Below are 23,438 nucleotides of genomic sequence, written 5' to 3'. Positions count from 1 at the left end.
GATCTAATTTCCTTCTATGACAGAATAACTGACCAGGTTAATCAGGTAAATGCAACATAGTAACATAGTATGTTAGGTTGAAGGGAGATAATGTCCATCTAGTTCAGCCTGTTCACCTCCCCCCTTGTTGATCCAGAGGAAGGCAAAAAAAAACAATGAAGCCAATTTAGCCCATTGGGGCTATAAAATTCCTTCTCGAATCCATAATGGCAATCAAAATAGTCCCTGGATCAATGTTTTGATGGTAAACATAGTATAGCAAAGCATTTGACAGAGTATCTCATACATCCTTATTGAAAAGAATGACCAAGTATGGAATTGATAAATTTAAGGTAGATTCACAACTGGCTGAGTGATCGTACTCAAAAGTGGTCATAAATGGCTGCACAGCAAATTAGAAGAATGTCTCAAGTGGGGTACCACAAGGCTCAGTCCTGGTCCTAGTGTTTTTCAACATTTCTATAAATTATCTAGATGAGGAAATTGAGAGGAAGCTGAACAAATTTGCTGACACAAAACTAGGAGGACTAGCTGACACTATAGGAGAGAGATTTCAAAAAGATCTAGACAATCTGGAACAGTAAGATGCAACTAATAGAATGATATTCAACAGGGAGGATGGAAAGACCTACATCTAAGCAAGAAAAATACAGAATGGGAGGAATAAGGCTAAGCAACAGCACGTGTGAAATAGACTTGAGTATACTTATTATACTAATAGATCACAGACTGAACATGAGTCAACAGTGTGATGCTGCAGCAAAAAAGGCAAACACACAATGCTGCGATGTATTAAGAGAACTATAGAGTCTAGATCATGTGAGGTAATTATCCCCCTCTACTCTTCCTTAGTCGGATCCCATCTGGAATACTGTGTCCAGTTCTGGGAACCCCAATTTAAAAAAGACAAACAAACTGGAGCAAGTTCAGAAAAAAAACTACCAGGATAGTGAGCGGTCTGCAAATCATGTCCTATGAGGAAAGGTTGAAGGATCTGGGAATGTTATTTTTACAAAAAAGAAGGCTGAGAGGAGACTTAATAGCTGTCTACAAATATCTGAAGGGCTGTCACAGTGCAGAGGGATCAGCCCTATTCTCATTTGTACAGGGTAAGACTAGAAGCAATGGGATGAAACTGAAAGCGATGAGACACAAATTAGATATTAGAAAAAACTTTTTGACAGTGAGGGTGATCAATGAGTTTACTATGGGAGGTGGTGAGTTCTCCTCAAATGGAAGTCTTTAAACAGAGGCTGAACAGACACATCTAGGATGATTTAAGCTGCTTTTACATGGAATGATTATCAGTTGGATCCCTGCAATCTCTCACTTCCCGAAATATAGCTCAGTGTAAACAGGCATTCATTCACTTATGAACGACTGCCTGCTTACTGTGAATGGAGACTGGTGGGCCAGAAGGATCCTTCATACGCCCCGCCTCCATTCAGTCAGCGATGCTTGTTCCTGTGCAAAAGCAAAGAAATGATTATCACTGGGATGAGCTGTTGGGCATCTGTTGTAAAAAGCACCCATAGTGAATCCTGCATTAAGCAGGGGGTTGGACCCGGTTACCCTGATGGTCCCTTCCAACTCTACGATTCTGGTATCGTATCTCTGTATTGAGGTTGATTACAATGCTGTATTTATGTTATGAGCTTAGTTCTGGTGCTGTATGTATTCACTTAGCTGGTCTGGTGTGGGTATGCTGTCATCGTGCTGCTTTCTGCACAAGTAGAATACAGACGGACTGCCTATTAGTGCAATATATATATATTTTCCACTTATAAAGGGGCACCAAAAAGACTTCAGCACAGGATCTAACCTAAGGTCGACACTGTACATATGGCTCATGAATGTAAAATCTTATAATATGCAAGGACCCCAAAGTAAACTCAAGAGAGGGGCGAATTCATTAGTCAACTTTAAGTTTCACACTTTGCGAATTGATTTACAAATCCTTAGATATTATGAGATTTGAGCAAGTGGATTTACCAACTTTGATGTAAATTGATTCAGCCGTATCTAGGAATGGATATAGATTCACACCCAACTTGCAAACTGCAAATCTTGAACTTTGTGAATTGATTTACTCAACGTTAAACTCCATCTGGTAAGTTAGTACAAAGTATTGTAACTACTTCAATGGTGACTGTATTTCAAGAAAGTCCCAGAGGCTCCTATATATCACATAAATGATAATCAGCAGTTCTCGTATGCAGAAGAAAAGATCTTTTATCCAAGTTGCTTTGCATTAGTGATAGAATATGCGTAAAAGAAAAATACCTGCAGTGTCTGTATTCAACATCAGCTGGGTTGTGATTGAGTATGAACATACTCTGAGACCCCCGTCCCAGGCCTCTCAGTAGCAAAGCCAGACTCCTACTGTACACTGATGAAGGGCACATAGCCTGAAACAGCTGTCTGTGCATGGAGTCTGGCTTTGCTTTTAATTCCCAGTCATTGTTACAAGGCTTGTATAAAGAGTATAACTTTGGCTTGAAGGAATGCTGCCTTCCAATAGGTGGCGGTGTGGAGGTATTATTCCATCTCCCTTATTTGCATACTCTTAAAGAAACACTACAGAAAAAAAACATAAGTTGTGTTATGCCTAGTGCAGAGCCTGAGTGGGTAAGTGCATGGCTCAGAGATACAAAGAATGCCAAAAAGTAATGTACTACCCCTTCAATAGGCAGAACTTAGTGTATTTGCTTTCCTGCAATGTTCCTTTATGTAGCTCCAAAAAATTTTTTTTTTTTTTTTTACTTTTTAGGATCCTCTTACGCTGGTTTTCTAACTCCCATGCATTTATTAATTGGCCCAATGCTGCTTCATACAACATACAGACAGAAGCTCAGTGAATAACTGATTGGCAGGAGAACCGAACAGTAGATCCTCGCCAGTCAGCTATTGATGAATGATCCTGAGAATTGGTTATCAATACTTCAAAGCTCACAACCCCTTGAAAGAATTTCCATTTCCTTTAACAGTACTACCAACCCACCCAAATATTCCATATCTACATTCTTCAAGGTGATATGTTCCCACAGCTTCCACATTTCCAGAGCATTGTATCCACATGATCCATCTACATTATATTTCGGTTGAATGGGCCTGTTTCTTTGTAATGTCAGATGCAACTGAAATTACAAGATGCAGAAAACTTCAAGATGCAGAAAAGTGTCTCACTTTCGTAAAAAAATAAGGAAAAAAATAAAAGCTGAGGGAGAGATAATGAATACAGCTTTTATTGATATAAATATTCATAAAATTCAGGGCCGAGTTCAGGAATATGACAGAAAGGAATTTACTACTTTCATATTCAATGTGCATACATACAGTATATAATCAGTGTTATATACTGAACTCTCTCTGCTCTGCCATAAGCCTACAAATCCCACTGTCCTACACAGAGGAGCTGGGACATTGTCTTGAACAACTCAGGAAAATCTGGTGTTCTCTAGAGAAGAGATAATGTGCAGTTGGCCACACACCACCTATAGGAGAGATGTGGTATTGCATAGCTTCCCTTCAAATAGTGTGTGCCAAGTCCTCCAAACGAATAGAGGTGGGTTCAGAGCACTGAAAAACCCTATGACATTAATATGTCCTAAAAAGGCATATGGACGGGCGTTTTCCTAATGGGACAACCTATCACTGAAAATTATGCTATTAAATATTATTGGTTCCAACAAGTGCAAATCTGTTCTCATTCAGAACACTTTTCATCAGTCTTCACAATTTTTCCAGGTCATTAACAGAAAGGCCTGGTTCAAATTCGTCAAGTAGATGGCAAATTAGTAAAAGCATGACCAGTGTAAACACACTGATCGAGTGGAAAGTAGAGTAAACAGGCAAGCACTGGAGAGAGTCAGATGGTAGAGCAGACTGCAAAGTTGCTCGCCCACTCGCCATATCTTCCCCCACTATACTGTGGACTGGCATTGCAACTCGCCTCTGCACTGCTCTGTCTGTTTACATAGGGAGACTATGTAAATAGACAGAACAGTGCAGAGGCGAGCTGAATAGCAGAAGAGAAAAGGATTGTGTTTTTCTGGAGTTACTGGGCCCAGTTACTTGACTAGTGTAAAACCAGCATGAAAATGTGAGGGCAAGTCAAGTACTGACCCCAGTGCGCTGCATCTAGTTACTTTATCAATATAAACAAGGCCTAAATGTTGTGATCACAGCTTTTAGGGTATGTTTTTACATTGCGGATACCAGTCAGATTTTCTGCAGCAGAAATATGCACCAAATTGCTCAGATGCGGATTTTGGTGTGAATTCTCTGTGGATATCCCCCTGACATTTGAAGCAGTGAACTTCGCAAAGAAAATCTGCCATATAGATTGACATACTGCGAATTTAAAATCCACAACGCAAGTCAAATTCTGCTGCAGATTTTCTCTGCAGCGTATAGATGGGATTTCTCCACTGCATTTCTGACCCTTCAAAAGGCAATGCCTTAGGGCTCATTCACTCTCGTGTATTACAGATACATATTACCGTATTTCCGCTTTTGTGATTGAAAAACTGTTAGCAATTTATTTGAATGATTTTCATCAAATTACCCTTTTTAATATGGGCATGTAATTTTTTTCAATAGTCAGCATGTTCTATTGGGCTCATATTGGAACAGTTTGTATTCCATAGAAGTAAATGGATTGAATATAAAAATGCACATTCTGTATTTGTATAGTTCATGTGCATATCGCCTACAATTTTTTACCATTTGAAATTTCTCCATTATACCAAAAACAGCAAAAATCTAATTCTTTAACAAAAAACATAACAGGAGACAATTCTGCTCTCTGCCTTACAACTATCAGATATTCCTTACAGCTGACAGCCACCATCAATGGTCATGGTCAGAGCTAGCTGGCCATGGCATCTAAGCAGCTAGTGAGAGCGATAGCTCTCCCCATTCCCCCGACGTGATCCAATGAGTTATCATAGCAGCATGGGGCCCTATGAAGGCTCCCCGGTCTAACACAAATTTCAACCTATTAAGCCCTGCCGCAGGCACAGGCAGGGCCTAAAGGAAATGTATGACCAATATTTTTCACTAATTAAAACCAATTATTACCATTTTTCTAATCTGTTTTTATTTTTTGATTGTAATTTTTTTTATTCTGTACATGACAGCTCTCTTGCCTTTGCTACAGAGACGTGCTTTATAGCCTCATGGAAAATTCACACAGTGGACAGGAAATGGCCCACTGACTTCTATGGGAGACTTCTGCCGTGCTATACAACTTCTGCAGAGGTCATTATGTACTGAGGGGGAGGAGGTAAGCTGTGACCATCCACTATTGTGAACAGTGAATCCTGTGTTATTTATATATAGGTGTTAACACCACCATAAACATGTAACACAAATACATATTAAAATGTCCATAATGGACCAATACAGGAACAGCATCACTATATCTAAAAACATTGGTTTGGCAGACCCAGACTAAAAGCAGGGCAATTGTCCTAAAAAGGACATCCCCATGTCTAGAACTTAAGAAACCTAGTCTCTCCCTAGATGAAATATACAGAAGTATAACAGATGGTAGTGCTAACAGAGCTAGGCATAGGTATATAGACAGGAGTTGACAGCCTCACCATACACAACAAGCAAGACATAGTTCAGGTGTCCAACCAACATACAGACAGATTGGGGACTATGGCATCAGACATCACCCATCAGAAGGAGTGGGCACAATGGCATCAGACATCACCCATCAGACAGAGTAGGGACTATGGCGTCAGACATCACCCATCAGATGGAGTAGGGGAACAGACAAGACTTGACTTAACTCAAACAACTAGCAAAATTCAAGCCAGCATGCATGCGCACACCAAAAACTATACGGTCGGACAGGGAACAAAGGCATCATAAATCACCCATCCGACGGAGTACAACAAACAGAGCTCCGCGCAGTATGCATGCCCACAGGAAAATGACCCATAACCATCCTGGGGTAAAGCAGAAAAGAATACACACCAGTAATAACCAGCGTGGAGTTATTATTACTCCTCCTTCTTGACTAATTAGTCTATTCACCATAGAAGATGTTACAGCAGAGTGTAGATGAAGGCCACATTGAGGAATTTCCAACAGATGACACCAAAGGGACTAGTTGCAGCGATAGGAAACCCAAATGCGATTTCCGACACAGGAAACCCAAAGGCTCTTCTGCACTGACTCATAAGAGGCAAACGGCTGCATTAAAAGATGCGGCCACATGGACCCGTCCGACATTAAGGTGCCAACCTGGTTCCGCTACCTGTTGTGAATGGCACACCGCAAAACTGACCCACAAAATAAAGTGAACATGTCATTCTTCCACAATGTCAATAACGTAAAGACAAAATCCCCCACCCCACCCCCAAAAAATTCAATGCAATTTATGTTACATTAAATAATACCATTAAAAAATTCAACTTGTCCCACAAAAAAACCATTCGCCTCTGTTGAGAAGCAAATAAAGTTATAGCTCTTGGAACATGGGGATGGAAAAAACAAGAATGAAAATACGAAAAATGAATGCTGTTCAAGTTTGAAAGCCATGATCACAACGTACATTGTGTGTATAAATATAAAACATATTGTTTTCTATGATTCATAGTTAAAAACATACCGAAAATGCACATCCATAGGCTGAATGTACATTTCCAGGTAGTGTAGGCTGCCATCAGTGACTAACTGGCTCGAAGGGTCGCCAGTCAATTAGTCACTGTGGGTCGCCTACGCAATCACAGAAATAGCACCTCGATATAAAAACTCCTCAGGGTTCTTCATGGGTCAATTTTTTTTATAAGTATAATGATAAATGAACAAACAAAAATTTATATTATTCTTATTGAATGCTTAAAAGTCTCTCTCGCCTCTCTTTCATCCACCCAATAGAGAACTGTCATCTAACCAAACTTTTACACCAAGCTGCCCAACAGCAATCAGGTCCAACAAGCTTATCAGTAATCTATAAAGTATACAGTAGCTCCAGTCAGAAATGCCTCGTTCCTCTACAATCCACATGTGTATAAAATACATTTAGTCCTTTCAGCAAAGGTCAATTGTTATTCTTCAACACTTACCAAACTTGTTATCTTGTACGGTTGCAGCTTTGATCTCCTGCCGATAACACTTGAGCCAGACTACTCCCTAATGAGTATGGGGCGCCTAGATATTCCCCCAACAGATGAGGTCAGGGCAAAGAAGGATCAGGGACATTGAATTTCAATACCAGATCTTGCTATTCCCAGGGAGATAAGCCACAGCCAGAGATCCCTAACGCTGCCTTAAAGGGGTTGTCAAGGACTTTGGACTTTTTTTCTATTGATGACCAGTCCTCAGTATAGGTCATCAGTAGATGATCGGTAGGAATCCGCTTCTCTAGATCCTTGACGATCAGCCGATTCCCAATGCTGCCATCAGTGTGGTAAGCATGAGAAAAAGATAGCACTGGCAACATGGCAACGGCCTGGTTTGATACTGCGAATATAACTCTGATTGAATTTAATACAAACCCAGGCCAATGCACTTCGAATAGCGCAATCTACTTCCTTTGCTGTTTGTGCTGACAGCAGCTCTGGAAATCAGCTGATTAGCGGGGGCCCTGTGCGGCGGACTCTATCAATCATCTATTGATAAACTATCCTCAGCATAGGTCATGGATACATAAAACGCTTGAAGTCTATAACATCAGCCTTGCTGAGCATTCATGTGTATGGCAAAGCCAGTGGAGGCATCTATTGGGCAAACGATTGTTCAATTAACAATTGTTGAAGGTATGTGGGCACCTTCCAAGCCTACATGATTACCTCTGCATTCCTTGGACTCTTCCACTTCACTTATGTCTCTGTCAGTCAGTTGATTGCTGCTCCATTGTCATTGCCCTTCTCCATCCTGTAGTGGGAAACAAGTAGATCCCACACCATACTGGAATAGTCATGTTCTATACCAAATGCAGGGAACTGCAGTTCTGTTGGGATATAATAAAGTAGGACGGTCCCAACAGGGTTCTACCTAAATAATTGCTATTTCTGGATTGAAAACTCTATTTGAAGCCTCTGGGAAGATCAGTCCAAAAATGCCAGAGGGCATGACGGAAGTCAGGCAGACCCCATTGTAGTCAATGGAGTCTGCCTGGCATTGTTTGTTCACATTAGCTTTTTGCTTTCTATAGAAACAGAAAAATGGAAATCCAGGTCCATCCTATGACAAAACCAGAGCCTAAAATATGTGCTAGAAAGAGTCGAGTTCAAAACCAGGAACAAAAGAACTTCTTTTAACACAGGTTAGACCTAGTAAGCCCCCTCCTTCTGTCTACCATTTCAAATTTTTTATATAGCCTTACGTGGTAAAGTGGCCTTTGGACCCCCTTCAGGCACCGGATCCCAGGTGCAACTGCTCCTCAGCAACTTGCCGATACTTATTTTGGAGTTCAGTTGCAAGACAGCATTTTATAACGTCTTCTAATCCTACATAAATGTGTATTTTAATTAAGGTTTATTCATTCATACGCTGATTGGAGCTGGCTACTCCCTCTCAGCAAGCACCTGGTATTCATTAGTTTACAGTATGCACCTCGGTTTCTGTTTTTCGAGTGATTTGGAAAAGGGTTTGTTTTTTTTTGCTCCAGTAAATGTGAATTTTGCTATATTTTACCTTCTTAAAAAAAACATACAGTCAAAATGTACAAAATCAAAATGACAAGTTTCCAGTCTAGCTTTCGTTCATTAAATGAGAGAAGCCACAAATCAATCAGCAATTTTTCCTCAGCAGCCTTTCCAGAATATATGCAGAAAAACACATGTTCACATTTTAACAAATCTCATCACTCAGATTTTAACAGCACTCGAGCATTGAGCTGGAGCCAAGAAAACAGTCCCCGGCTGTCGGTTAGAAAGCACACCCAAAAGTAAAGCATCTTACTTGCCTTCCCATCAGCTTACCCTGACGTTATATTATATAGTGAATTCCCATTCTTCACTCATTTGTGTTGGTATATAGAAAAACTGGAGCTAGGTTATGCATCAGTAGAGTGAAATCACGAGAAGAAACCAGTCATACAAAGCATAGGCGTACTGTCAGGGGTCGCAATGCGACCAGGGCCCTGGTGCTAAGGGGGCCCTGAGGCTGCCCTCCGCCATATACAAATGCACATTCACTGCCGTGTTATTGGTGTGTTGCAGCTGACAGTGCGAGTCAGAGAGGAAGCCAAAGCAGTGAAGAAGAAGGCAGGGAGGAGGAGAGAGGCAGATGCACGGCACAGAGTGGAGAGGAGCAAGATGATGATGTCTCCTATCCTCGGGATAGGTTATCAACAGTTGATCGGCTGGGGTCTGCCGCTTGGGTCCCCGATCTATCAGCTGTTCGAGCACCTGTTGTCACTGGCAAAATACAGAGCGTAGGCGCATTGTTCTGGTTCCTATGTAGTGGCCAGTGCTACTTAAATCAATGAAAGCTGCACCTGCAATTACCAGCACTGGCCACTGCAAAGAGGTCGGAATGATGCACTTCCTCTCAATACCCTGTGTGTTTTGCTGGGCACTCCACATAGCTGATTGGTTGGTTTCCCGAGCAGTGGACCCCAGTCAATCAACTGTTGATAAAAAATTGCCTGGAACACCCCTTTAAGCAATAATAATCATCTTTATTTATATAGCGCCAAACATATTCCGCAGTGCATACAAAACAGGGGATACAGAAAGACAAAAGTACAAAAATACAAAAACCACGGTTACATAATAATCAGTTAATGGAAACAGTAGGGGTGAGGGTCCTGCTCCAACAAGCTTACATACTACAAATAATGGGGTGATACAGAAGGTAAAGGGGCTGAAGATGTGCACGGTATGGCGGGGTGGAGTGTGAGGGATGCTATATACATAGACAATAGTCAGACATTAAGCCGCGTGGTGGCTGAATCGGTGTGACTGCAGGGGGCGTATGATGGCGGCTAGCAGGGATTGCAGTCACTAGGACAGAGAGCATGTTATCAGGCAGAGTACAGAGGGGTTTGGTTTAGGAGATATGGTATGCCTCCCTGAAGAGGTGCATTTTTAGAGCACGCATGAGGTTTTGTGAATCGGGGATTGCATGGAAAGTTTTGGGTAGCGCATTCCAGTGGACCAGTGCTGCTCTGGAGAAGTCTTTGAGGCAGGAATGAGAGGTTCGAATTCAAGTAGCACTCAATCTGATTTCGTTAGCAGAGCGGAGGGTGCGGGCTGGGTGGTGGATTGAGATGAGGGAGGCAATGTAGGGCGGCGCAGTGCTATGGAGAGCTTTGTGGATGAACATAGTGAGTTTGAATTGAATTCTGTATTTGACGGGCAGGCAGTGTAGTAACTGGTACAAGGCAGAGGCATCCGAGTAGCGGCTGGACAGGAAGATGAGCCTGGCTGCCGCATTCAGAATGGATTGGAGGAGGTAGAGTCTGGAGCATGGGAGGCCGATCAGCAACGAGTTGCAATAATCAAGGCGGGAGTGGATGAGGGCAATAATAGGAGTTTATAGCGTGTCTACAGTGAGAAAAGAGCAGATTGATGCGATGTTCTTGAGGTGCAGCTGACATGTTCAGGCCACAGATTGCATATAGGGGGTAAAGAAGAGATCAGAGCCAAATATGACCCCAAGGTAGCAGGTGTGCTGTCTGGGAGTTATGGTGGCACCACACACTGAGATGGACATGTCAGGATTAAGTACAGTAATAATAAACACAGTGATGTCGCAATACAGAAATAACAGACAATGATACTTCCGCCTAGGAGTAGTAAGAAAACTGATGCCACGAAGGGGTAATAATAACAATGATGTCACAATGCAGGAATGATGTCCACAGTGGTCTCACAGTACAGTAATCATGGTCTGAGTGTATCATAGTACAGGGATAATATACAAAGTGATAATGCACATAGTAAAACCACAACACAGGGACAACAGACACAGCGCTATCACAATACCAAGTAATCTTGTTGATATCATACCTTTTAATGGCTAACGAAAATGCACGATACTATTGTGAGCTTTCAAACCTACGCAGGGTTCTTCTTCAGTCATAATGGAACAAATCTACAGATGTATTTATATTAAAACATATACACATGATCACTTGGGAGGGTACAGACATGGTGAACTTAATTTGCAGTATTTAAATACCAGAGACAGGATGAGATGGCACAGACATTCGGATTAATAGCACTAAGATAAATATCAGGGAGGGATGAGCAAAACAGTAAATAATTAGTCCAGTGACAAGGAATGTGAAAATGTATAAAATGTATCTACATTGCTGTTGGGTCAACACCCGGCCAACCTGTCACCTCTGCTGTGGGTTGCTCCTATCTCACAATCTCCACTGGTTTAAAAACCCACCTCTGAGATTCATACCATTTCTGATAGTATCAAAGATGGTTATGAACTTATATTCCCAAATTCTTCTGTGATGTTGCGACTTAAAATTGCCTTTAAGTATAACTTTCATATGTTGCATGTTGTGTCCGTAGCTAGAAAAATGCTTTGCCACAAGTAATTCTGTCTTTAAATAGATAATAAACACTGTGATGTCATTCCCATGGTAAGGGCTTATTCAGACATCCATATACCGGCCAGATTTTCATGCCTGGCCGATATACGCTGTCCCTTTCTGCAGGAGGAGGAGGGCCGGGCAGGGAACAGTGCACTGAGCTCCCCCCCCCACCCCCACCCCCCCTCCGCCCCTCACCACTGTTTGTAATGGGAGGGGCGGGATGGGTGGCGGAGCAAAGAAATTGATTTAAAAACAAAAAAAACTGATTTGTTTTTTTCCTCATTGATTTCAATGGTGTTATTTTTTTTTCAGACAGAATGTGAATAGAAGCTTTCAGTTTGCTTCGGTTCTGTTTGGATTCCATTTCTAATGGAACACATAGCACGGCCTGCAGTGAACGAAAGATCTTCATCCAAAGTGCGTTATTCCATTTACAGATTTTGAGCTATTTTATTATAATCCAATATTTATGAGATCTTCTCTGCTCATTGCTTTTCATTATCTAGTTTAATTTTTTAGGATTAACGACCTCTCAGCTTTTGCATGAAAAATATATATTTCTATATGACCAGAAATCGGAAAACTTCTTCTTCATAAGATTTGATCCACTGCTGGCACCAAATATTATCCTGAGGCATGGAACTATAATAGGCAGCTCTGCGTGTGCCCTTATACTGTGCCTCCATGTTCGTCTTCAACTGTGTATTAGCTTAGGAAGTGAGCAAATAAAGCATCTGCATTGCGCAAAGGCAGCATCTTAAAAGGGAATGAATCACCTATATCTTTGTAACTAATTAAAAGCAGGTATATTAGTTATTCCACTTTTCTGATCTGATTTTTTATTCTATTGTCTCTATATCATATCTATCTATCTATATATCTATATATATCTATATCTATATATATATCTATATCTGTATATATATATATATATATATATATATATATAGGCAGCTGTATTCCCTGAGCAGCATGGGACATAGGCCCAATGGACAGCAGGAGACCCTTTAACTTCTATGCAAGCGTACTATGGGTATGATCTGTGCAGGGAGGAGAGGAGGTGACCATCACCTATGGTGAATGGTGGCTCCTGTATTATCTATATATAGGTGGTATCTTACAATCTAATCCTGTCTGTGGTGATAAGAAGCTGCCTACTGAAAAGTTTTCCTTGAAGAACAGGAAGTGTCAGACTATTGGGCCACTCTCACACATGTATTTAGAAAACGCCACTCGAATTCGCAACATTTTACCATGATTTTTGAACGTTTTTGAACACATTGTACAGTACTTGACAGTGCTTTGTAACACACCCTATCATTGTGATGGGTGATAAGGTCTGTTAAAAAGCGCTACAACGCTTGTAAATAGGACAAACAGTGCTCAAAAATCGCGGTGTTAGAAACGCTGCATTTGAACGCAAGTCTGCGATGCCCCATTTTAATCAATGGTGGTATGGTACCATGATCAGTCTCACACAAACGTTTGGTTAAACTCAGAGTTTTACAGCATTTTGGAACGCCATTTTCAAACGCGTACATCAAAGCTAGAGGCAGCCCAACAGGGTTCTAAAGCCTCCAAGCCTGCTGTATCACATGTTGCATCTAAGCTAGAGGCGACCCAACAAGGTACTAGAGCCTTCATGCCCACCTGTACAACATCTTGTATCCAAGTTAGAAGCAGCCCAACAGGATACTAGAGCCTCCATGCCTGCCGTATTATATCATGTATCCACACTAGAGGCAGCTCAACAGGGTACTACAGCCTCCATGCAAGCCTGTATCACATCTTGTATCCAAGCTAGAAGCAGCCCAAGAGGGTACTAGAGCCTCTATGCCCACCCATATCACATCTTTTATCCAAGCTAGAGGCAGCCCAACAGGGTCCTAGAGCTCCATGCCAGCCTGTATCACATCTTGTATCCAAGCTAGAGGTGGTACAACAGGGTACTAGAGCCTTCATACCCAGCTGTATCACATCTTACATCCAAGCTAGAGGTGGCCCAATAGGGTATTAGAGCTTCCATACCTGCTTGTATCATATCTTGCATCCAAGCTAGAGGTGATACAACAGGGTACTAGAGCCTCCATGTCCGCCTGTATCACATCTTGTATCCAAGCTAGAGGCGGTACAACAGGGTACTAGAGCCTCCATGTCCGCCCGTATCACATCTTGTATACAAGCTAGAGGCGGTACAACAGGGTACTAGAGCCTCCATGCCCGCCTGTATCACATCTTGTATCCAAGCTAGAGGTGGTACAACAGGGTACTAGAGCCTCCATGTCTGCCCATATCACATCTTGTATCCAAGCTAGAGGTGGCCCAACAGGGTACTACAGCCTCCATGCCTGCCCATATCACATCTTGTATCCAATCTAGAGGTGGTACAACAGGGTACTGAAACCTCCCTTTAAGGGGTCAGTTTTCCACAATAAATGATCCTATTGTTCTAATATTGTAATGACTTATTTATACAATTATGCACAGAAAGTTTCATTCCATTCCAACAACTTGTTATAGGTGTTTGATGGCTTATTTGACAATGACTGCAGATGGTGAAGCATCTGAAGACACTGATCCTGAAGCTAAGAGAAAAAAATGAGAAGATGAGAAATATCAAAATGACAAAGATCATGACCACTGCCAACAAGAAAGTCAACATAAAGGTCAACAAGGAGGAAATCGAAGTAGGTAATTGTTTCGTATTTCTTGGGTCCCTCATCGATCATAGTGGTAGCTTGACAGTTGAGATAAAACACCGATTAGCTCTGGGCATATGGTCATAGTGAGCATAGACCCAACATGGAAGTGCAAGGATGTTTCAGTCACCATCGAACGAAGGTTAATCACAGCCATCGTCTTCCTGAGTGCAACATATGGCTGTGAGACGTGGACACTGAGGATAAAGGACAGAAGAAAAATTGACGCTTTCGAGCTTTCGGTGTTGGAGAAAACATTTATGAATCCCCTGGACAGCTAGAGGTGCCTCTGGAGGGCAAGATGACGAGACAAAGACTGACATTGGATACGCGATGAGGGCGAATTATTTGGAAAAAGAGATGCTATGGATGGTCAGTGGTAAAAGGAAACAAGACAAAAGGCACGTTGGCTGGATACATCAAGAAGGACACGGGAATGGACATCAGGCAACTGAAAGCAGTCGGAGTTTAGAGAAACATGGAGAGGACTGGCCTACTCAGTATCCATGAGTTGGACACAACTGAACAGATAGAATTGGGATTGCAGATGCTGATAAAAAATATATATATCTCCAAAAACTACTAAAAAATAAGGCTGAGGGCTTATTCACACAGACGCATATACGGCGCGTTTTTACACCCGACCGTATATACACGACCATCTGAGGCATTGGTTTCCTATGCATTCATTCACACTGGCGATTATACGGAGCGTAAAAACAGCGACCCGCTGAAAATAGAACATACACGACCGAAATACGTGCCGGCGCATATACGGTCGCCAGAAAGATAGTTCTGAAAGTATGAACAGGCAAGAAGACGCTAACTAGCTCTGGCCGTGATCGACGAAAAATGTCTTTTCCGGCGATTATACGCCACGGACGTGCAAACACAATTACACCTATGCTCATGTGAATAAGCCCCAAGAGTGGCTTCACACGGGCATATTTACATGCATAAAATTTTCATGTGCAATATGCAGAAAACAGAATCTAATTCAATTGGCTTGTTCTCATTTCCGCTTTGCACACGCGAAAAAAAATACAGCATGCTCTAATTTTGTGTACATTTACACACTAAATGTCTCCATGTAATTCCATTATGAGTAGTTGATAAATGTGAAAATGAACAGCCAAGTATTACGTTTTATGAGAAATGCACACGAATATGCGAGACACTCAGTGTTTTCCCTTTTGTCTTTTTTTTCAGTTCTTATGTACTGTGATGTATCAGCAAGGTGTGCATTCTTTATGATGTCTGCTGTTACTGTATATTTGTCTTTTGGCTAAATAAACATTCCTTTGAAAAAAGAAAAAAATGTCTCCATGGACGTCTATTGGGTGGGTGGGTGGAGTCGCAAATGCACTAATAATGTGCAATAGTATGCTCAATACGCTGCACAATTCCACGAAAAAGAAGAACACATCTAGAACCTATTAGGCTACATAGCTATTTAAATCATGGCACAGTTGCGTTCTGTGCGCAAAAAAACATGCCCTGCGAGCACAAAAAGTATAGTAAAATACGCTGATACATGTGCAAAGAAAAACTCCCTCCTAGTGCAGATGCATTGCGCTGAGTCGTGCGCAATTGCGCATACACCCGTGTGAAGCTGAGCTAACATAAAAACTCGATTTCTGCCTAATTTAGACACAACGATTATCGCTCAAAAGTCGCGCAAAAGACATCTTTTGAGTGATACTCGTTGTGTGCATTTACCCGGCAAGATGATCACTCAAAAGTCGCTCAAACGGCACTTTGAGTGACAGTTTTGAGCGTTCACTGTGCATAAGTGTGTAAATGAAGGCTCACGCTGTATGCAGAAGACAAGCAGGATTGCTATCTTCTGCATACAGCTGTTGTCTTCTCGGAGCGCTCAGCTGGTATCCAGCTGAGCGCTCTGAGAGGGATATGCAGAACACAGGCAGTAATTTTTGGGGAGGGGCTTTACATATAAACACTTCCCTGAAAATCATCCACAGCATGTGTAAAAATATATATATATATATATATATATATATTAAAAGAAACAATGAACGACTCGTTAACGAAAACTGCACAATGTCCGTGCAGGTCAACTGAATGGACAGCCCCCCCTGCAGTATTGCTTCAGGAGTAGTTATTGAAATATCCAATTATCCAAATAATTTGGGAATAGATTTCCTTCCTATTTGAGTACTGGAAGCACGTCCTCCTGCTTCAGATCCCCACTGCTCGTTCCTCCCAGACGGCCACTGCTTTATAGTGCAATATGTCAGCCTTACTGTAATGAAGCAATCTGCAATAATTTGCGCTTCCACTGCTGTGATCTGTGTATCGCCCCAGTCTAAGCCCTTGCTCTTTCTCTAATGACGGCGTAACGAGCAGATAGGGAAGTGGTGCCCACAAATAGGACATGGCACGGCACATAAATACTTCTCTCCTATTGTGATCATTACACAAGCATCTTCTATTCATTCCTAAATGTATTTGATATTTAATAGTCCTGGATGCTATTTGCAGCTGAGATGTTATATAATGACCTGTCAGACTCTGGTGATAGGTATGATGAGATCCGGTCATTAAATAGCCTTAGGCCACATTCACACAGCCATATTTTTAGACCACATTATGCTACTTTCCTTTGCTGAGATCTGTCCCTGTCAAGTAATAATGGAACGTGGACCAAAAATATGACCTTACGCCCCGTTGGGAAGACTCTTCGCAAGTTCCTTGTCGGAGATTTGCAATTTATTCCTTTTTTATATCAACGAAAATAATTAACATTGATCAAAAAAAAGCAAAAAGCATGTGTTTATAAATGCCGACTAAAACACTGTTGTGTCATAGCAGCCTAAGGCCTCTTTCACACAGGCGTTACGTCGCGGCTAGTATTCGTGAGTATGCAGTTCCCCCTCCCTTTGCCTGCCATCTCGTGTAGACTGCCATAGGAGTCTATTGGAGCCTATGGCAGTCCCCTCCCCACCCCTTGTCAGAAGCTACCAATGGGAGGGGACAGAACTCCATCCCTATTCCGCCCCCTTCAATTGCAAACAGACAGAGGGGAGGAGAGAGGAGGAGGAGGAGGGAAGGGGGAGGGAGTTTAGCAGTCACGCTGAGACACTCTCTCCAACCTCCCTTCTCTGGCCGCTTTCATGGGCTCCCATAGGAGTCTATGTTAGCGGCCGTATTCTGTCCGTAAAGATAATTCCAGGACTATCTTTGCTGCCCGTCGTAAAAACGCCCAGCGCTATATTGGCTGGCCGGGCGCTTTTACGCCACAGTAATACGTCTGTGTGATCTGATGCATTGGAATCTAATGCATCAGATGGTAGCGAATATCGGGCGGCCGATTTACGCTCATTTGAATAAGCCCTAAGGGTGTATTCACACAGGTGATGTTCCTGTGCTAGTTCCGTCAAATTCAGAGATGAACAGAACTCGCAGGGGATAAGAAGTTGTTCATTTGAATGGGTTCATTCACACAAGCGATTTCTCATTCGGACCAACAGTGCAAGTTTGAAAAATCGCTCTATGTCCTGTTTTTTGGGTGATTCTTGTTTAACAATCACCCATTGTTTTCTATGGGAATATTCCAAAAATGAATTGCATCCACACGCCAAGTGAGTTTCAATGCGAGAGTGATCCCTTTTTAAAATTCTATTATTGGAACAACCTGATTTTTTTTTCACATTTGCATTGAAAATCGCAGGTAAAACGGTCAGTTTTTCACTAAAGGTACATTTTCATTGGGCGAGAATCTCCCGAATACTTGTTGGAAATAACGGTTTCAGGCTATAGTCATCCAGTGTACCCACGACTACAACAGGGCACCGAGCGAGAAACTGCTCACTTATTCGAGTCATTTGGTATTCAGCTCACCTAAAAACCAAGCGACTATCAGTCTGGTAAACGAATGCCTGTTCACAGTGAATAGAGCGGGGCGGCCAGAAGAGATCTCCAGCGCACTCCGCCTTCATTCACTGAACGGCTATCACTCCTGCGTGAAACCAGAGGCGGGACATTCGGCATGTGTAAAGGTATCCTAACCTACATCACACTCACCCATGTGAATACACCCTAAAGTGAAAAAACATATGGCCACCAAGTTCAACCTCTGCCACACCTGGCTGTTTGTAAACCTCCCTGGGTCTTGTAGCCATTCTCCTATTGCCTATTAATTACAACCCCAAATACCATTACTCGTTAGGTTTCTAACCTTTTTAACATTACCACGCCTTGTAGTAGAGCACTCCCAATTTTTCCAAAGACTATTTTTGAATAGCACATTTACTGTAAAGAACCCTTTTGTATATAGACAATAGCATGGTTGCTTTGCAACATTGTGGTCCTCGGTTTAAAGCTAACCAAGGGTATAGAGTTTGTGTGTTTGTGTGTTCCCACAAAGTACTCAAGTTAAGTCTCTCACTCAGAGGCGTAACTTAAAGCTTCTGGGCCCCCATGCAAAACCTGTTACAGGGCCCCCAACTATAATGCTTTATTCATAGTACTCGGCTCCCTATATGGAGAAGAGAGGCCCTATAGGCCCCCTCAGTCTCTTGGGCCCGGGTGCAACCGCATCCCCTGCATCCTCTATAGTTATGCCCTTGCTCTCACTCCAAAAATATACTACCGTAATAGGTTAACTTGGCTCCTAAAAAACTGTCCCTAGTATGTGAGTATCTGAGATTGAGAAAATAGCTTGTAGTCTCAGCACGCAATATTGTATCTGGACAATACTGTCAGCAAAAGTCTCCCAGCAGTAGCATATTACTGCTGCAATTCCTTCATAAACACAGGACTCTGTCTAGGGACTCAATGTACTGCACCATTGTGTGGTGGCATAATCAGAACGGAATGGTGTAATCAGCATATAGTGTTTGCTTGAATTCACTATATGCATGGTATAAAGAGGTTTCAGTTCTCTCCCAGCAATGAAGCCCTCTTAGAGAACAGGAATCCAATAACTGCGAGTTATCAATCTATTTCTCAAAAATAGATATATTGAAAAATGTGGAAAAAAACCTATTTAAATGAGCGCTTCAGCCATTGTGTGCAATCAAAGTATTTTCCTATTTCTAATAGACGACTATTGCCATGAATGATGTTTTCAGCATTTCTTCCAATGCAGCTGCTTGCCACCCATTGCTACAGTTTATTCACAAAATCCAAACTTTTCACGGAGGAGACTGACTTCGAGTTTGCTGATGGAATGTCAGCAGAAGCTTTCAGCATTCCCAGTCAGCAGGATAGGGGAAGACATTAGTGAATGTATTAAGTACTGTAACCATTGCTAATGCATTCCCATATTCTGCTGTTAAATGGGAGCAATGAGAGCAATTGTCATTCTGTCAACAAGCTGACTGTCACAACTCTCTATGCCATGAATGGGTTTTATGGCTGTTCTGCAGCAGTGAAAGAGAAGACAATTGACCGCTGGAACAATGCATGTAATAGATGTCTAACAGGGACATGAACAGTTACTTTTTATATATCCAATAATAAACTTAGTAAAAAATATATATATACTTTTGAAGTTCTGCTCTAGTCGGCCATAACTAGCGACTTCTGTTCGATACTGCCACTCTGGAGTCAAAAGTGTGGCACAAGTACACTGAACGGCCAACTATTTGGAGACCCACATCTAGTAGCATATTAGATCTCCTCTGTCCTTCAGGATCACAGCAATTCGTTGTGGTGTCAATTCCACTAGGTGTTGTAACCGTTCTGCATGAGTATATTGGCCCATTTGGACAGGAAAGCTTCTTGTAGATGCCAGAAAGTAGATGTGGATTAGGAATGCTATCTTTTCTCCTTTGGGAGAGCACCTAGAAGGAGGAGACTTATAAGGCCATTCATGCTCCTCTGGGTAATATGCAAATAAGGGAGATGGTAGATGGGATATGTAGATGGACATGCTCTGAACACCTGACAGGAAGGGGTCATTGATTCATGCTACCTGTACCAAATTCTGACCTCTCATCATCATAATACAATTGAAATCTGGATTTATCTGACCAAGCGATGTTTTTCCACTGCTCTGTGATCCAATTTTTGTGCTTCTTCGCCCACTGGAATCTCGTCTTTCTGTTTTTTCTAAGGCAGGAGTAACACTGGAACAGGTTGTTTACTGTTGTAGCCCATCCGTGCTAAGGAACAACAAGCTGTACATTTGAACATGTTATTTGGAGCACCAGCTGCAATTTGCTTGACTGTCTACGACCAGATCATCAGAATTATTCTTGACATCCTCCTCTGACCCCTATTGGCAACGAGCTGTTTACATCCACAGGACCCCCTTTTGCTGGAAATCTTTTTCTTGATCACAGCATTCTCAGTATACTCTCCATACTGCTGCACAAGACAATCCCACAAGGTGGACAATGTATGAAATCCTGGTCCCAGCTAGTCTATCACAGAGGACCAGGCCTTCTTGGAAGTCAATCAGATCGCTGGATTTTCCCAATGTAAAGTGAATCCATTGAAAACTTGTCACTTGATTTTATGCTGCACTACGAGGTCATGGGATTAATTGCCATACAGGGCACTCCAATCGTGAAAGGGCTGGGGTTTCTAATGAAGCAACCAATCAGTGTATATTACAGTGTCAGCCAATCACTGTTGGCTACAGTGAAATTTTGTTCATAGTAATGTAACATGCCGTGACAACAATTCCCCATAACAGTAAGGTGGCATTACTACCGGGAGAACGTCACCAGTCAGAGGCAAAACACCAAAACAGCAGGACTACTGAATATGTACGGGAATTTCAAGGTGAAAACCTCCCAATACTCACCATCTGCTGCACACCATTCCCTCATTGCCTCTTGCCCCTCTCCCAGTCTTATTTTTACATTGGCTGCAGTGGTGGCATGGGTTGTTTACCCACATGACCACTGCAGCTAATGGGAGGCAGGCAGTGATGTCATCTATGATGTCCTGTAAACCTGTCTCAGGGATTCTACAATAGAAGTCAACATGACAGATTTACGGGACGTCACAAGGCCTGCTGGTCAGATGAGATTACTTGTCAGATGAAGCAATGGCCTTTCAGTGCCACGGTGAGTATATTACTGCTATGTAGTTTTGGGCACCAGGGAGTACTGGTGCATTTTGTCTCCACTGGAACTGTGTCCTGGTGAAATGCAAGGGAACACCCCCAGCTGCTGATTTGCTTAATTACTGACAGTGCCTTACTGCAGGTGGCTGCCGTACACCAGCCGGGGGACATGGACACAGACAGCGTGGCCGCCTATGTTGACGCCGGCAGAAGACAGCGCCTGACAGCCGTCAAGGACAGAGACAGAGGCGGTTTACCTGCAGTGGTGGGCCGGCCGCACAAAAGGCGATATAGCAGAGTATGGAGGAGAAAAGGCAGAGGGCCAGGGAAAATGCAGGTAACGGGCTGTTAACACGGGGGGAGACTAACAGCGCCAGAGACAGTGCATCGCTGATGTGAGCCCGGTGGGGAGAGTGACAGGGGGGGCGGACAACGCAGGAGGCAGAAGGGCAGAAGGCAGAGTGGTAAGGACACTGACAGGAGGCGGCAGGGAACATTATGTCACACCGGCAGAGATGGGACTGTAGGGTGCAGAATGCCAGAAAGCAAAGCAGTAAGGACATTTACAGCAGCCGGCAGGGGAAATTATATTAGACCGGTGCAGATGGGAGGGCGGGGGAGAAAATGACATTGGCGAAGCCGAGAGAAATTTGAGCTAGCCAATCGACAACTGTGGGCGTTCTATTAAACTGCACCAAGACAAACCCTTATCTAAACCTATACTTCCAGTGGAGACGAGATGCACCAGTACCTGACTCTGTGCGGAGAGCAGCTGAGACCTAGTGAACTCAGATGCTGAGAGCCGGGACATTACATGCTGTGTGTGGGGAACATCCAATACACTGTTGGGGTTGTGACCTGCCCCCTCCCCTATAACTGAACCTGGCCAACCCATGTCTCTACCCTTATTTCTGGTGGAGACAAGATGCACGAGTACCGCACCAGGGTCCCAAAACTATGTAAAAGAAATAACTCAGAAAATCCCTTGAAGAGGTTAAAATCCATATTGCACAATCTGAACCACAAGATATACTTAGAACAGCAGTCACATTCCTCATATAGTCCAACCAGCCTAGAAGATTTAGACACCTACCTAAAATTATCATATTTCTTCACAATAGTTTATTAGAGTAGAAATCTCCCCACATACCATAGTTATTAAGTTTAGATATTGTTAGTTAATATATTGATATTAAATGACATTTCAAAACTCCCAATTCCTCAAATATTACCTAAGGCGAGCCTTCTGCTGCCTTTGTTTTGTATCCCCTGGGAAAAGCACAATGCTGATCACTGTACCAAATGAACAGCGGTTTCCAGTTACTGTAGCAATAATGAGCACAGCAATGTCTTTTGTTCTCCAACTCTAAGGATTTCTGATATCCGTCCCACCATGTACCACAATGTCAAAAAAAAGCTTTGTGTCTCGTCTGTCCCAGGCAGGGGAACAGCATTTATGATTACTGCTCCATGAGAAATGTAGATTATCTGAAGCAAATGACATACTGCATTGACCGTATCACGTGATGTATGGACATCGTACGGATGCTACAAAGGAGAGACGTATGTAGATAAATGTACAGACGGGTAATCGTCTTATTGGCTTTGTAAGTCCAACCGAGTAAGACTCAAGGAAAAAAATAATAAGTGTCCCTCAGAGAGGACCTTTCACAAAGTTCACAGAGGATAAGTAACGCGGCGGTAATGAAAGTGTGATTACCGTGAAAATCTGCAAAGCCCAGCATCCACAATTCGGCTCTGTTTTGGTGTATACTGCCATGTGTCTATTGTTAATATTGAAATGGTTGATTTACATATGCACTTGGACCTCATGGTAGATTTACGCTATGTCTATATCCCGGTCATGGATGTCTGCAGTTACACTGTATGTATTGGAATTGTGTTTGGCATGTCCTGTTACACTATCCTACCAATAGGAATTGGACACCTGAGCAAGTATCAAAAGTAGTACTTATTTCCATATGTTAATAGTGGGGGCTCTTTTGGCCCTAATGACATTGGATACTCCTCATGATATACTTTATACTAATGTCTGATACACTTCAGCTGGTATTTCCCTCCAGTCATCCTGCAAATGTCTGACAAGTCCTCTTAAAGAAAATAGATGCTGTTCATATGTCTTAACACGAGATTCCAGTTTGTCCCAACAATGTTCAGTAGA

This window comes from Eleutherodactylus coqui, chromosome 13, assembly GCF_035609145.1.
Source record: "Eleutherodactylus coqui strain aEleCoq1 chromosome 13, aEleCoq1.hap1, whole genome shotgun sequence".
NCBI lineage: Eukaryota > Metazoa > Chordata > Amphibia > Anura > Eleutherodactylidae > Eleutherodactylus > Eleutherodactylus coqui.
This window is presented reverse-complemented; position numbering follows the sequence as displayed.